At 43.8% G+C, this 17,033-nt stretch overlaps 1 protein-coding gene across 1 annotated transcript in view; it reads right to left on the reverse strand.

Annotated features, from left to right (window-relative positions):
* The window catches only part of CUNH1orf21 (chromosome unknown C1orf21 homolog), a 248,807-nt gene extending 234,290 nt beyond the window's left edge, over window positions 1–14,517 (reverse strand). The window contains exon 1 of the mRNA XM_008824284.3: window positions 14,156–14,517. The gene's annotated coding sequence lies outside the window, so the exon portion shown is untranslated. The remainder of the gene's footprint in view (window positions 1–14,155) is intronic.
* Window positions 14,518–17,033: the final 2,516 nt, after the last annotated feature.

Here is a 17,033-nt window from a genome sequence, read left to right on the forward strand (position 1 = left end):
AGGCAGGGAGAAGGGGAGGGGAGGGGAGGGGAAGGGAGGGGAGGGAGGAAGGCCTCTCACTGAACAAATTTTAAAATGGTCATGATGATAATTTACTTAGGTAGTACAATTTAGTAGCCACAAGTCTACCTGGAGTTGTACCTGGTGATGAAATAGTCACTTGTGTATATGTACTACATAGTAACATATTTCCTGCTGCTTGACCCAGACACTAAAATAAAGGTGGGGGGGATGGAATTTCCCTTACGTCTCATACAATTAAAAAGTTATTACCACTAAATAAGAAACAAAAATTGCCAAGGTGTCCTATCTGGCAATTTTTCTCAAGCATACAGTTTCTTTAGTTGAGCTTTGCCTAGCCTCTCTCTGCATCTAGATTTTGGCTATTGCTGTTTGGCTCCTTTTGTAATGAGATAATCACATAATGCAAGTAGGCTTTAAAGAATGAAAGTGAAGGAGAATCCATGAGCCAGCCTGCCTGTAGACCACACAAGCACCTAGGAAATCTTTTGAGTTGTTGGCCAGGGTGGCCAAAGGGACTCCCAGATAGTAACCCAGCATAGAACTGGGAAAATGAACAGCAGACCCCAATTTAATCTAAAGGAATATTGACAACTGAATACTCCTAGATGAGGAACAGCTGACCTTCCTAAAACAAAGCCCTCTAGATAGGCTGACTAGATTCACCAGATGGACAAGTAGTGGGGAATGGCTGGATTCTCCTGGAATTGGAGTTATGAATAGTTGTTAGCCATCATGTGGGAGGTAGGAATCCAATTTGGGTCCTCTGCAAGAGCAGCCAGTGCTCTTAACTGCTTGGCCATCTCTCCAGTCCCTTAACTCTAAAATATTTCAATAAGTAATCAATATGTAAAGGTTATATAATTAAAATTTCTATTAGTGTATATTGTACAAAATAGTGAGTATCATATTTTCATCCATGTATGTAATGTATTTTGATCGTATTTACCTTCTGTACTAATATTTTTAAGAAATTGTATGCTTTAACTTAAAAGATGTAACTTTATTTATGTGGATATGTGTGTGTGCTTGTGTGAATGTATGTGCATCACATGCATGCAGGAGCCCACAGAAAACCAGAAGTCATCAGAAGACCCCAGGAGCAGGATTTACAGGCGACTGTGAGCTACCATGTAGGTGCTGGGAACTGAACCCAGGTCTTCTGCAAGAATAGTGAGTGCTCTTAACCACTGAGTCATCTCTCACCCTTACAACTCATCTCAGTTTGATCACTAAGCTTTTATTGCAAATACTTGATCTGCATTTAGATTTTATAGATTTAAAGTTGAAAAAAAGTAACTTCATATAGCCATGTTCCACTGTACCTAAAAGTTTTCTAGTAACTGAATTCAGTGTGAGTTCTTGAACTTCAATTTAATTTAATTAAAAGTAAGTAAAATGATGTTCAGTTTCTAAGTGCTTAGAAGCCATGCATGATAGTGGTGCCATTTAGGAGGGCCCGGTCATAGGGAGAGTCACCTATATTTTCTTTTAGTACTTGTGTAATTTTTGTCATTAATATTTCACTGAGTTCCTCTGGAACCATAAGCCAAATAAACTCTTCTATCTATAAGTTGCCATGGTCATGGTGATTTATCACAGCCTCAGAAAGTAACCGATAACAGTGTATTAATGTCTTACATGAATCTGAATACACGAAAACATATACATGCATTTATATCCATATCTCAGATACACATACACACACTCTTTTGGCCTGATATATATATATCTCCACTAAAAAGACTATTAGTAATGAGAGCTAGAGGCCATGAGAACACTTAACACCTAGATTATGGTTTTTAAATACCATTTATTACTAGAGAGATCTGGGGCAGGAAAAGTACAACATAAATCTGAAATATCTTGTTAAACCAGAAAGTAATGAACCTATCAAAGACTCCATAGTCTTGTTAACCTGATTCGCAAGTCAATTTAAAGACACTCACACTGGAAAAACATAGTATGAGCTATGAGTGTGAGTATGAGCTTCAAAATAACCATTGCAGGCTGAAACAGGAAGATTGCCAGTTAGAGGCCAGCCTGGGCTAAAAGCAAGACTATATTCTCAAAAACTCAAAAATAAGTAGATAAACCAATAACCACAAGGGATTTAAATACAAATTGGATTAAAACTCAAATGTTCAAAATTATACTTATATGAACAGAACAACAAACTATTTCACTGGTCTCACTTGGAAGATACTAGAAAATCAACTCATTACTGAACACTGATTTAAAAAGAGGGAATAAAACAAAGCATTATCCCCCACAAACCTATACATCGAGATAATCAAATGGCTGGTGTCGTAAGTTCTTCATAGGAGAAAAATTCCAGCTAGCAAATGCAGATAAAAGACTATTCCGATTTTTATAAACTTTCCTGAAATGACAGTGCCCCTTGGTGAAGGTTTGAAGGGCCTTGGGGATAACTCTGTAAGGTTGGAGCAGGCTGACAACACCAAGTCAATCATTAAAAACCTTACTGTGGAGTCTGAGACCTGGATTCACTCTCAGCACCTCCACTTACTAACAACAAGACCTCAGTCAAGGTTCTTTATTTTAACTTCTCCCTAAAAGAAACAAGGCATTGGGTAACCCCTGATGTGGTGGGGTGTGTACCACACTTCCTGTATTGTTGTCAATGTATGCAATCAATTTCCAGTCTCCATCAAATCACCAATTTGCAGGACATACAGGAAACAAAGGAATGTAAAGAAGATGCGAACAGAAAATCACAGAATGCAGAAGACTCCACAGGACAAACTGCTGTCTCTTTAACAAATAAACTCTAGAGAAGAAAAAGAGGTGGGAAATGCAGATAAAAAGAAAGCAAGTCTACATATAAAGACAGATGTATCTCTCAGGTGTGGACATTCTGTTTGAATCCTGAATGTCACAAAGGAATAATTAAAAACAAGAGATAATTAAGGAAACTTGATCTCTACCTAGATATTTGATATGAAAGAATTATTGTTGAAAAATTTCAGACATGATAATATTATAGATATGATAAATGAAAAAAAATGGTTCTTATCTTTTAGAGGATACCGTGTCTATAATTATGCTTCAAAAAGAAACAGTAGATAAGGGGAACAGACAGTGGGCAGAGTTGGAAAGAAGGTGATCATTAAAAGACTTACTGTGAAAGCCAGGCGTGGTGGCACATGCCTGTACTCCCAGCACTTGGGAGGCAGAGGCAGGCGGATCTCTGTGAGTTCAAGGCCAGCCTGGTCTACATAGTGAGTTCCAGGACAGCTCAGGCTACAGGGAGACCCTGTCTCAAAAAGACGCCCCACACCCCCAAAAAAGGCTTACTGTGAAGTCGAAGAACCCAGATTCCAGTCTCAGCACCATCAAATTGTTACCCTCAAGACCTTGGTCCTAAGTATGCTGAGCCTCAATTCCCCTGTTTATAAAGTAGAGGCAAGAGTTTGCAGCTAGCTATTGCAAATATTACAGAAGATAATGCATGTAATATACTTAGCACTGGGGACAGATAATCTCAGACATGTTAGCTTCAATTAATACTACTGTCAATTACTGTCATTGCAAGTCACTAAGCCAGAGGTGAAGGAAGTTGGATAGGATCTATTGAATCCAAAGCCAATATCCTTCCCACCACTTTAGGATGTGTCGCCCACCTCTACCCTGAGTCTCTCTGTGGAAACTAAGAACAAGAAAATCAGATTCTGTGATGAGCTTCACTATTTATACTACAAATCTTTAATAACACTGCTTCTCAGCCTCTACTTCTGGAAAGAGACAATTAGCCATGGTTTGTGATAATGTTTCAACTGACTGTGGTTATTATTGTTGACTGTTCATCTACAGGATGTATTTTTATCCCCTTATAAATCAATACGCACACTTTTAAATTCACAATGATTAAACCTTGTGCTGTTTCATCCTCCTCCCAAAATATAACTCCAACTTCTTACTACCCCATGAGGTACTGGCATAAATTATATAGGGTTAAATTCATATTTCAAACACACAAACTCACAAAGTGATAAAATTTCAAACTTTGCACCAAGCATAAACAAATATAATATAGCAATGCTCATTTGCCAGTTTTATGGTTTTCAAAAATATTTTATTTTGGGGGGGCTGGAGAGATGGCTCAGAGTTTAAGGACACTGGTTGTTCTTGCAGAAGACCCAGGTTTGAATCCCAGCATCCACATGGCAGCTAACAACTGTTCGTAACTCCAGTCCTTGCACTTACCTACATGTAGGCAATACACAAATACACACAAAATAAAAATAATTTTAAAAATTTACTTTTTTCATGTTACGAGTGTATTGCCTGCACGTATGTAAGTGTACCATGTCGTGCCATGCCCATGAAGGTCAGAAGAGAGAACTGGATCCCCTGGAACTGGAGTTATGGACGATTGTTAGCAGCCATATGGGTGCTGGGAATCGAACCCAGGTCCTTTGCAAGAGTAGCCTGTGCTCTTAACCATCGAGGCATCTCTCCAGCCCAGTTGGCAGTTTGGGTTTTTTTGTTGTTGTTGTTGTTGTTTGTTTTGTTTTTCAAATATTTTATTTATTGTTTTTTTATTTTATGTGTATTGCCTGCCTGTAGGTAAGTGCACCCATGTCGTGCAATGCCCATGGAGGAGAGAAGAGGCTGTCGGATCCCCTGGAACTGGAGTTGTGGACAGTTGTTAGCTGCTATGTGGGTGCTGGGATTCGAACCCAGGTCTTCTGCAAGAACAAACAGTAATCTTAACCACTGAGCCATCTCTCCAGCCCCTATTGGCAGTTTTTGAACAGTGAGAATATACCTCTATATTCCCTGATGAAGTAAATATTTCCACCTCTATTTAATAACAGACATTACAAATCCTGAGTAAAACTCATTATCATTCTACTTCTTCATGCAAGAATTCTGACAGTCCCCACTATTTGATTCTCTCTTTCCTCTCTGACAAACACCTCTCTTGCGTCTTTGAGAGCCTTCGTTTTGCAATTTCCTTCTCTATCCTTTCTATCACATATCTTGAAGGCTGGGGTTTCCCAGAATTCACATTGTTCTATCTTCTCTTACATATTTTCCCAGAGAAATTTCATACCAAATCACAACAGCACATAACAAATTCCATTCATTCATTCACTCGCCATCCATCCATCCATTCATTCACTTATTCATTCAAAAAAACATATGCTGCACCCCTATGTATGGTAGGGTTCCTTTTAATCTAAAAGGATCAAAGAGCTGTTATCTTGCCCTCATGGACTTCACAGTAAGAGGTGCATAGTATTAATGTTAATCCAAAACTCACAAAAATGAATATGCAATTACAGCACTGGGGACTGCATTTGAATGAGGAGTAGCATGGTACGATAAGAAGGCAAAATAGAGGGATTGAACATTGCTGTGGAAATCACAAAACAATTTCCTATGAAAATGATAACTGAGCTGAGATCAAACTTGTAATTCTATCCCAACTATCTCCTCTGAAAGCCAGAACAGAATTTCAGTTACCTATTAGGTATCTCCATCTATGAGCACATAAACACCTAAAACAACATATTTTAAACTAAGTTAATTACCTTTTCCCTCAATGCTTAAATTCTCCATCTCAGTGAATATGGTCCATCCAGAAAATATTTGCAGTTATCCTTTATTTCCCTTCGTCATTTTCCTTGTCCAACTTTACCGGTTCCTTCAAATTCTGCTTTATAAATCCCATCTACCCCCTTTCTCCACTCTCAGGCATTAACTTAGCTCTCAGCATCCCCTAGTAAGATGGTATTAATACTATAGTCCATTTGCTCTGTCTGTTTCCCTTCAGTCTCTTCTCTACACTCAAGAAAGAACCATGCACATTATTTCTCCTCCTTCTTTCAGTGACTCCCACTTATTATATGTTGGGTAAAAGTCCAAACTCTACAGCCCGACTTATAAGGTTCTGCATAGTTCATCCGCCTCACCTTCCACTATTTTCCAACACCGTGGAAAGTCCAGCCACACAGAGCCACATCCACATGGCTCCACATCACAGGGGATATTCTGGCTGCAATGCCCTATGCTTCATCTTTCACCTGCCCTAAGACCCATTTGTCTCCAAATGCCAGTCTTTTAACTTGTCTAAAAGTCAACAAATGAGTAAAGTGAGAAAAATAAAATGTATCTATCATCCAACCGGAGACATTTTGAGGGTGACGGGGTGGGCAGTGGGAAAAAAGCAATACTCTCCCCAGGGAAAATGGAGTGTCCTGTTGGCCTGTCTCCCAAATGGGCTGTTTTCTTATCTCAGCGCCCAAAGCACCCTTGTCCATTCACCACAGATCATGGGTTCACATGGCAATTCCCCTGCTCGTCTGAGGGCTACACAAAGGCAGGGTCAGGCCCCTTTATCTCTGTATCTCCAGCATCTGTCTAGTGCCAGGCACGGAGATGACACAAAGCGTCATCAACAAAAGCAAATGTTTGTTCAATAAATTATCGAAGCAAGCAAGCAAGATTAGTGCCTTAACCTTGGCCAACAACAAAAAAATTTAATTCTCATTATCTCTCTCAGTCCAGACTATACTTCCTCATTTAGTTAAAGACAGTTTCAATGTGAGCACTGTTTTCATAGAAAAATTCCAAGCCTCAGATCAATGACTAGCTATCAGTCAACCAATAAACTACTTATTCAACACAATCAACTCTTCGGGTTCAATGGACAGGATAGAAGAGCTTACATTTAGCTGGAATCAAGAAAGCCCATAAATGATGGACTGGGGATGTAACTCAAGGGGTAGGGGGATTGTCTAACAAGTGTGAGGTCCTGGATTCAATTCCCTGCACTGAAAAATACCTAACTGAAAATCAAAATTAATAAGATGTGGCATTGGCGGGTCCAAAACTAATAACGAAACAAACATAAAATATCTATTCCAGGAATTCATGGAAGGCAAGGGAGAAAATAGTCTTACAGCAGGAAAAAAAATATTCCTTGGAGTATGAAGGATAAGACTGGAGGGCTTTAATCTCAAGAGAAACAGCAGGGAGGAATTCATTCCAAGGCCAAGCAGGCTGGGTTGCAGGAGCCATGAAGGTAAGCAGATTTGGTCTGGGAGCTGCACCTAGACTGTCATGGGTCCCTAGCACAGAAAACAGAAATAAGAATCTTCAGCACATATTAAGCAACTCAGAGAGGTTCCTGGAGTGTGAATTCCTTCATCAAAATAATATCTGCCTGACATATAAAATGAGGTATCTGTTGTTTACTCCTTTGTAACCCTTTAGTTATAGGACCGTTAATTAATTACCTTAGGAAAACTGCTTTTGGAAGATCTTACAGATAGAACTGAAGTCGCCCTTTGGCATGCAGGAACTATCTGCCTATTTGGAAAGCTCTCTGCAAACCCCTGCCTACAGCATCTGCCCAGGGCCTTCCCAACTTCTAATGAAAAATCTAGTATGAATCCAAGGCCTCTACTATCCTGGAGACAGATGAACACAGACATCCCTGTCAACTTTGGAGTTCAAGAAGCCGCTGTCAGGAGTGGCTGTGATGTGCACAGTGCCTCTCAGGCTCTTGCTGAGACCCACTTCACTTACCATTTACCTCTCTAGGAGAACGAGTATAAAAAGGCCTCCCCATACTCCAGGAAAACTGTGTACCTCTCAGGCTCCTTCCCCTCCCTAGCTCTAGGAGGAAAAGCCCTAAGTTACCAAGTGAAGTGAAATATATCCTAACATATGGTTGGACAACAAGCTGAACTACTGCAATATGAGCCACCGTCAAACAAAGCAGAAATCCACCAAAGGGAATTCTTGCTTAAAAACTGCTGTGAGTCTGCTCCACCGTAAGCACCGTTGTCCAAAGACTCACTCACTGTTCTGTTAGTGTTAGAGCTACTTTTTTTCTTCTTTTTTTTTGATCTTTTTGAGACAGGGTCTCCCTGTAGCCCCAACTGGCCTGTAACTCTTTATGTAGACCAGGCTACCCTTGAACTCACAGAGATCTGCCTGCCTCTGCCTCCCGAGTGCACCACCACACCCAGCCAAGAGCTACTTTTGAAGTGCAGTTTTCTACAAAGGCCAGCACATACTAATGGGTACTGTGCTAATCGATTATGTTTGCTGCTTATATTCTGCTTTTCTGCAGAGCTGAGATCAGACCTATAGCCTCAGATATGCTAGGCAAGAGCTCTACCGCCGAGCTGTATTACGTTTTCCAGTCAGTAGTTCTCAACTAACCACTTTTTTCCACCCACTAACCTTACTGATAAAGTAAACATGGGCTACAAACTTAGAGCAGAAATCAACAATGTCAAGTCTTAGCCCAGAGCCTTTACCTGGCCTAAATGTGCTCCAGGAGCTTATAAAATTCTTATAGAGAGCAGTAAAATCACAACAAATAATGATTCAAAAACGTGCAGTTCAAGTTACAGAAACATTTATTTAAACAAAAGAGAGGAAATGGTAATGAAGATGAAATTAACCAACAATTCTAGGTTTGTGATTAGTGTGTAGAACTGCCTTTCAATGGTGTTATTTTGAAAAGATATGAAATGCTAAGATTTGCTGTCCAAACCTTCAAAAATAACCATCATCATCAAGATACTTTCCTTTACTAGCCAACAGAGGGTATAAGCACTAAGGGAAGCAAAGAAGCACTGTGCCCTCAGTTACTATGGAGCCTTTCAAAGCCAACAATATAACAGACAATGGACTCAAAGGTGAAAATCAAGTTAAGACGATCCCTAAACTTTTAGGTACTCTAATTCCATCTGTCTGACAAGGTATAAAGTATGTGACTGTCAATTCACGAATGCTATAAACACATCTGCTCAGATGGCAGGGGCCTTTGAAACAGGCAGAGGCAGGTATGTGCTGGAAGATCTAAGGCTTGGTGGGGAGGGAAGGGTGGGAGGGAGAGGGAGGAGTATGGGGCAAAGTAGGACAACTGCAAAGGGGCCCTGAGGGCAGAAGGGAGAAGCCTGGTTGGAAGCAGGAAGTCTGCAGTTGGGCTGGCAGGTAGGAGGAGTCAGGAGAAAGTGGCTCTTCAGATGTAAACACAGAATGGGCAGTCCATTCATTCAGGAACCCCATGTCTTGCAAGAGAAAGTGCCATGGTGGTGGGATGGGAAGCTAAGGGGTTATGGGACAGAAAAGCAAGGAAAAAGTCCAGGAAGGATAGGAAGGTGAAAGGGACATTTGGCAGAGGAACAGGAGGTAAGTAAGGCCAACCCAAGAGAACAGATTTCTGAGAGAGCCACAGGATGCCAGGAGCCTGAGTGAGCTCACAGTGCTGGGCAAGGCTCCACTTTGCTTTTTTTCAGGTTATTTTAGAGGAAGCAGCTGTGAACTTAATAAATCAGGAATTGGGGTACCCAAGCTTTCCCAGGACCTCTCCACTAGGAGAGAGCCCAGCATGGAAACCTATGGAGCCCAGCATGGAAACTGTTATGGCTGCAGCTGAATGTCAAAGGAGAAAAGGGACATGAAAGGACTTGGAAAACCATAAGACAGATGATAAATAGAAGGCATTGTTATTCACTGAGCTCCTCAGACAAATAAGATGAAGATTACAGAAGAGAAGGATTTACAAAATATGGAAGATACATATATTCCACATTAAGGTGACCCTAAATCGGAATTGTGGTTTGATAAAGGTCCTATTTGCCATGTTTATTTCCTTGTCAAATGCGTTTCAAAACCTCTGCCCTGAGGCAGAATACAGAACTCTTAATAAACTATCACACAGATTTATTAAAAATTATGTCCGCATCTAATGTATTTCTCCAAGGTTTTACTACATTACAGATCTTAACTAATTAGGTTAATTCTTTCAATTTGATCACTATTTGAGTGACTTCCAAGTGCAAGGTAGTGTGCTCTGCCAGCCGCCATGGGGGCTGTTTGAGATGAGAAGATAGCTCCGCCTTCCAGGAGCTTGGCCAAGGAGGCGCCTCAGTTCAAATCACATTCAGATTGGGGAAGCTCAGCGTTCTTTCCAAAGTCTAGGGACAGAGCAACCTATAATCTAGGAAGCACACTTTTCCAGCTACTATTTAACAGGAGAGTAAGGGATTATTTTAATGCCCAGTGACTGCAGACACTGTTGTATGTTCATCTCCATGTTTATACTAGCCTGGTTTACCTCCAAGCACTCCTGTCAAAATTGCATAACCATAGCATGTCATGTTGTTTCTTGTTGCAACTGTAACTTGTAAACTTAAACTTCAGAGCTGAGATAGTCAAGCTAAATAATTGCCTACTTTAAAAATACATATATGTATAATTTATCCACCACTGCACATTAGTGCTTGAATTATGATCTGTAAAAGTCAAAACTGATACCATTTTTAAAAATACAGTTTCATTATTGCAATTCTTTCTGCACATAAGACCTATGCCTGGCTTTTGGTTTTTTTGTTTGTTTGTTTGTTTTGGTTTTCTAAGCACTCTTTTACACTATTTATTGCAATGTGCTTTTTACATTGTATCAAGAGTCTATCTAAATACAATTTACTTGCCCCATGCTATGGCATGAAGCTCTGAGAAGGACCATGAATAGTTTCAAATGTGCATAGTTCCATAAAAATATTTCTACTGGGCCAGAGAGATGGCTCAGCAGGTAAAGGTGCCAGTCAGCAAGCCTGACAACCTGAGTTCAATCACGGGGACCACATGGTAGAGGGAGAGAACTGACTCCTGTAAGCTGTCCTCTGACCCCTGCACACATGTACACACATGCCCATACGGGCACACACACAATAACTAAATAAAATGTAATTTAAAAGTTACTACAAATATGTCTATATGCTAAAGCAGAAAAAAAATATATCAGAGAAACATCTGAACGCTCAGCATGTACACTGTGTGCGGTCTTCATACCTGTGTCCTCTCCTGTAATGCTACACTTGACTTGGGAGGGAGGTTACACTGTAATCATTTCCCAAATAGTATATTTGAAGAGGTGTACATTTTCATGAAACTAAGTCTAGTCTTCTCATTATCTGAGTAAATGCTAGTTTACTGGATGTCCGGGTTACTTTACATAGAGTGTTCCTGAAAAGTTGGGGGAAAGTCAACTTTTATGTATAAATTATTTCACATAAACTTGCATTGTAAGACCAGATCTGCCAAGCTTCGCCTCTGACAATCAGCAGAGTATGTTCAGAAGGCTGACTGAAGTTCCCCAGTTCACCCATATGCACAGCCTCAACCTCACAACTCTGATGAGTTTAAATTCCAAACCACCCAAGAGAAGGTCTAGAATTCAACAGTTTAAACCACAGAAAACAAGGGGTACCCACAGCAAGAGGGAAAAGGCACCCACGACACACAAAACAATGCCACACCTCCTTTATATTAGGTTCTAACAAGCTGAAGGAAAACAAAGCTTTGTATTATAGACAATGAAGTTTGAACAATTTCTGTTACCATGCATTCTCTTTCCACAATGTCCCACCAGAATTACTGCCATACTCTCTCCTTTAAACTATCTTTAAAGTAAAGCTAAAAAAGAACACTGAAGGACACAAAAGCCACATGACCTGTGTTTTAAACGTGCCTGCCACATATGTGTTTCATATGGCTACAAGTTACACTGATAGGTTCAGATGAAGCCTGTGGTGATTGGGACACTTAAGACTCTGGGTGATGTCTCCTACATCTCCTGACTTAAGGGAGGCACAGGGACATTCACTGTCCTAGCATTTGACATCTTCTCTGATGAAGAATATTTAGTAGAAATGGCCAAGAGCTTGGAAAACTCCATTTATATATGGCATGCAAAGGTAGCTTGCTCCCAAATTCAACACTATGCTGAAAAGCCTGCAGCCTGAACATGATACAATAGTATGTGCCATCTTCCTCCTTGATAGCGTTTTCCATTCAGTCACAATGGATAGTACCAATGAATGGGCAAGTTATTCATTCATACCTTGTGATTCTTCAAGAGGTTCAAATCATCTTTATACATGTGTGCATGCGCACATGGAGGCTGGAAGACAACCTCAGATATCCTCAGTAACATTGCCCACCTCTTTTGGACAGAATCTCATCAAACCACTTTATGCAGTCGTCTGTGAGCTCCCAGAAGTCCATATGAAATGATAAAGGGAAGTGGGGTGGGAAGGAAAGAAAATAATCAGTTTTCTCAACTCTGAATGAAATGTTTCCCCCCTGAAGAAGTAACTAGACTACTTCCTTCTAGGATGAACTTTTCACACTGGAAGACATGGATCCTCTCTACCACCCAAAAGGTTGGGGAGAATATGGTATGTGTCCCAAATGAGATAAAAGTAGAATACAGAGGCACCCCGGTTTTAGAGGCACTGGCCCATCCCAGGACCCAGAGCACTTGCCTTTGCTGCTTTCCACACAGCCCAATCGGGCAGGTCTCTGAACCCAGTCTGCACAGCAGGAAACATTAGGGGAGATTACATTTCAATGATCTCTGAAGTGCTGGTTCCAGTTTTAATGACTATCAATACACAGGGCTGTTCTGTCCCACAGCCACTTCCTACCTTGTAAGTAGGAAACAAAAGAGGTGATGGAGTTGAGATTAATTTCCAAGTCCTATCAATTTGATTTCCAAACAGCCAACGTATCACAGGTTGAGCTGATCATACGTCCCAACCTCAGAGGTATGAAAAAGGGGAGAAAACCCCCACATCAACATCTTGGCCTTGAAAAACCCTTTAGAAGTATCTTCTTCTTCCACTGAACCTGAACAGTCCAGGCCACTGTTTGTTTCATCCTGGTACATCCCAATTCTGCCAAACTCAAAGGTTATTCTCATTAGTGAGCCCATCCTCTGGAACTAGAAGGTGTTCATTCCACCCGTCTGTGTAATGAGCTTGTCATTTCCCCTCACATCTAAAGCAAAAAAAAAATGTACACACAGAATCCATGGAGAGCCAGCCCCCTCCCAGTGTGTGAGTCAGAGTTAAGAGTCTTCACTAAGGCTCTGGTTGATCAGGGTGTATCACTTTCAGAGTTGCTCCAATAACTGAACTTATGGCTGTCTTCCAGCCGCGCAGAACATAAGCTCTATTTTAAAACACTTTTCCTAACCCACATGCAATGAAGGTATCTCATAGGTTAACTTCCTATTGAAACAAATCACTTCCCTCTCAAACTGTGCTTGCCTTGTCTGAAGATTAATGCGTGTTCGAGTGTGTATTATTTTTATCTTTGACCACGCAACTCTTGAAGCAAAAAAGGCACCCCCCCCAAATTTACCAACATGCCCGAACCATTCAGAGCCTTCATAAGAGGAATGAATAGGTAATGAAAGTCCTTAGGCCCAGGGACTTCTCCCACATAAACAGCGGGGTGGGGGTGGGGGATAGGGAGGGTGAAATGAACCCCTCTCTAGTAGGAGGGGGCAGGGTAGATGATAGGGAAGGACATTAGCCAACCCAGCACAGGCAGCCGCCGCGGCACTTCTCAACTGCCTGCAGAAGAAAGAGAAATCTGCTCCCGTAACATAACCAAGCACCCGAGGGCTGCCTCGCATGGGCACGAATAATAAATACACCGAGGAAGGCAAACAGATGTACAAAAAAACAAGCCACCCCGAAAAGGTCAAAACTTCAGAAATCTCAGGGATCACACCACCCACACAAACACATCCATCAGTGGGAGCGGGAGAAGAGACTTGGAGACTTAGCAAAAGATTCTACATTTTAGGGATTTTTCTTCTTCCCAGTCCCGGCTTGCGAAGTAACAGTGGCCACAGGCGAAGCTAGAAGAGCAGGAAGGCTGAGGGCGGCGCGGGGTGCGGGTGGGAAGGGAGGGGTGTCTCACACCAACCACCCAGGCCTCAATGTGACGAAAGTCGTCAGCAACCCTAACCGCATCCCAGCTCCTCCGCCCCGCAAGCAGACGCCCCTCTGCAGCTCCCCAGCCCAGCTTCCGTCCCTTGCAGCGGGCGGCTCCAGCAGCAGCAGCAGCAGCAGCAGCAGCAGCAGCAGCAGCAGCAGCCCTGATAGCAGCCCCAGCAGCAGCAGCCCAGCAAACAGCAGCAGCAACAGCGGGGCCCGCACAGCTCCTGGAGCGCCACGATCGCGGCTCCCATCCCTTTGGTTCCCATCTCTCCCGCGGCAGACACCCCGCAGGCCTCCCCAGTCGCCCACCCCTGATGCCCGGAGCGCTGGCGGTGGCTCCCGCTTACCTTGGGCGCTCGCGGGGGGGGGCTGAAGGTGGCAAGCCTCCCGCCCCCCGCCCCTGGCCTCCTCGCTGGGTCTCCCTACTCCTCCTCTTCCTTCTCCTCCCCACAGTGTGGCCGGGGCTCCCTCTCCTCCCCGCGGCTTGGAGTACAAGCAGAGAACCCCGGAGCCCGGGCCGCGTGCGTGCGTGCGGGAGGCGGCGGCGCGCGGCCAGCTCTCCAGCCACTGAGCGAGGTGCGCGGCTCGCAACTAAAGTGTGAAAGAAGCGGCGGCCGCGGCCGCGCCACGGAACGTCCCCCCGGGAGTGGGCAGGGAGCGAGCGGGAGCTGGCGGACTGAGAGCCGGAGAGGGAGGGGACCTCTCGCTCAATCACTCACTCGAGGGGCGGGGGCAGCCAGACACTCCCCCTCCGCCGTCCTCTCCCCGCCCGGCTCCCGCGCCGGTCCTGCTCTCCTCCCCCCGGGCGGGGCCTGAGCAGGCCTCTGGGCGCGGTGGTCGGGAAGAAGGGCCGGGCTGGGAAGGCTGGCCGGGAGTGTGAATGAGTGTGTGTGTGTGTGTGTGTGTTCCGCAAGGTTGGAGGGAGGGCTGTATGTGTGTCTGCCTAAATGTGTGCTGTGAGGGAGGAGGGCGAGGTGTGTGTGCTTGTGTGTGTGTGTGTGTGTGTGTGTGTGTGCACACGCTTGCTGCAGGGAAGGCGAGCTGTGTGTGTGAATGCGTGTGTGTGTGCTGCAGGGAGGACGCAGTGTGTATGTGTGTGTGTGTGTGTGTGCGCGCGCGCGTGTTGCCTGAAGGGCGGACTCTGTGCGTGTGCGTGTTGCATGAAGGGCAGACTCTGTGTACGTGTGTGTGTGTTGCATGAAGGGCGGACTCTGTGTGTGTGTGTGTGTGTGTGTGTGTGTGAGAGAGAGAGAGAGAGAGAGAGAGAGAGAGAGAGAGAGAGAGAGAGAGAGATTTCGCTTGCACGCCTGTTGGCGGACCAACAGGAGCCGAGATCCCGCCCGAAAGGTTGTGTCCTGTGTCCTGCCTGGTCTTCCTGGGGCCTGTCACTCGGTTGGCGTGGGAGCCTAGGAGCGCAGTACCGGAGCAGTGCGGGAGGGGAGATGTCTCTCCTGGAGGTAGAGATCTGGGCCCCGCAGAATGGAGAAAGCTGTCTGGCCTCTCCCTACCCCTCCCAGGCCAGGACCTGCGGGCTGGCTCAACCCAGTCCCTGAGCCCCTCCACCGAAAGGCCTCCGCCCTGCCTGGGAGCCAAGGGCCTGCAAGATGAATGAGGGAAGCTTCCGCGACTCAGAGGACGCCAAGCGGGCTGGGAGAAAAGATGCGGTCGCCTGGTGCTGCTTTCCCCACCCTCCCGGGCCTCCTAGAAACAGAGGGGCGAGGCTGGGGAATGTCTGCTGCATCTAGAAAGATCCACCCGCGCTTCAGCCAGTCAGTTTTTTGTGGACTCTCACAGGTTAACCAATTTCCTCCCCTCGGAAGGGAAGGGATTTTCTCTCCTCGTCCCGGGCATATTGGGTGTTTCTTGTGCACACTGAATTGATCTTTCTACAATGATAGTCTTTGCATGTCTTTTGTGCGGCTTTCCCGCGCTTCGCTGCGCCTTCATTGCCTTAGACACTCGAGGAATGTCAGGCCCCCAGAGCTAGGACACCCAAGAAAACAAAGGGGGCAAAAGATCCTCCCTGGTCCTCGCGGGTCACACACAACCGATTTCCCACATTTGGCCAAGATGAAGTTGGAAAAAGACAGCGCTGGGACAGTGATAGGACATTTAATTGAGAAGCAAAGCTACAAATTCGGATTAATGAAATGAGCTAATATACACCTATTTGTATCTGCAAAATCTGCCTTTTTAAACGTTCTTATTTTTTTCTCCATCTCTGTTTCAACTTCAAAAGTTACATTGTGCATGAAACTCGGCTTGGGTTGCATTTTTTAAAGTACGGGTAGTTCCTTGCAAACTGAATTTGTATTCTTGCCACTTGAAGGGGAGTGGTTAGGGAAGAAGAGTAAACCAATTGACTGCCCCCACCCCCCTATCAGTGCTTGTATGATTTCTGTCAGCCTTTCTTCACCTACAACATGGATTTGATTCTAATAATTTCTGCTTCATACTCTTGCTGTGAAAGCAAGAGGAAAACAAACCTGGGTGGTGAGTCAAGTAAGACACTGGATTATTAAAAATAATAAAAAAAATTTAAAGGGGGAGGGCTGGAGAGATGGCTCAGCAGTTAAGAGCACTGACTGCTCTTGCAGAGGACCAGGGTTCAATTCCTAGCACTCAAATGGCAGTAACAACAGTTGGTAACTTCGGTTCCAGGGAATCAGTTCCAGCCTTCTTCTGACATGAGTGTTGCATAACACAGGTGCACCTACATACATGCAGGCAATATACTCATACACATAACATTAAAATAATAAATAAAATATTTTTAAAGATGCTGCATTGTGCCTGACATAAAAACAGAATTCATAGAAGTGGTTATTGCCAATATATTTCAACTCCAAATTTATCATGATTTTTTTTCTCTTTATGTTCCTCCTGAAATGGTGGGGGAAGATTGCTGCTGATTTTATTTAAATGTACTCGATCGTTCACTGGGGCAGGGGTGTTTAGGCCATGCACAAAAGCTCTTGTGATAAAATGAAATAAATCTGTAACCAGGATACACATGTGTATGTGCATGTCAACATTTACATAAAAGGAACTTTGAGGACCATATGCTCTGCTCTTCACTCCTGTCTCCTTCCCTCACCTGCAAAAATCAACCTAAATGGACCCAGTTCTCTCTACTGTTGACCTGTCTCTTCCTTAGGTCTCCAGCAGGATTGGTACTGGAGATTTCCTGAGGTATAGGCTCTACAGTTCCCCTGTAACTTGACA

Source organism: Nannospalax galili, unplaced genomic scaffold (assembly GCF_000622305.1).
Source record: "Nannospalax galili isolate Female #2095 unplaced genomic scaffold, S.galili_v1.0 scaffold227, whole genome shotgun sequence".
NCBI lineage: Eukaryota > Metazoa > Chordata > Mammalia > Rodentia > Spalacidae > Nannospalax > Nannospalax galili.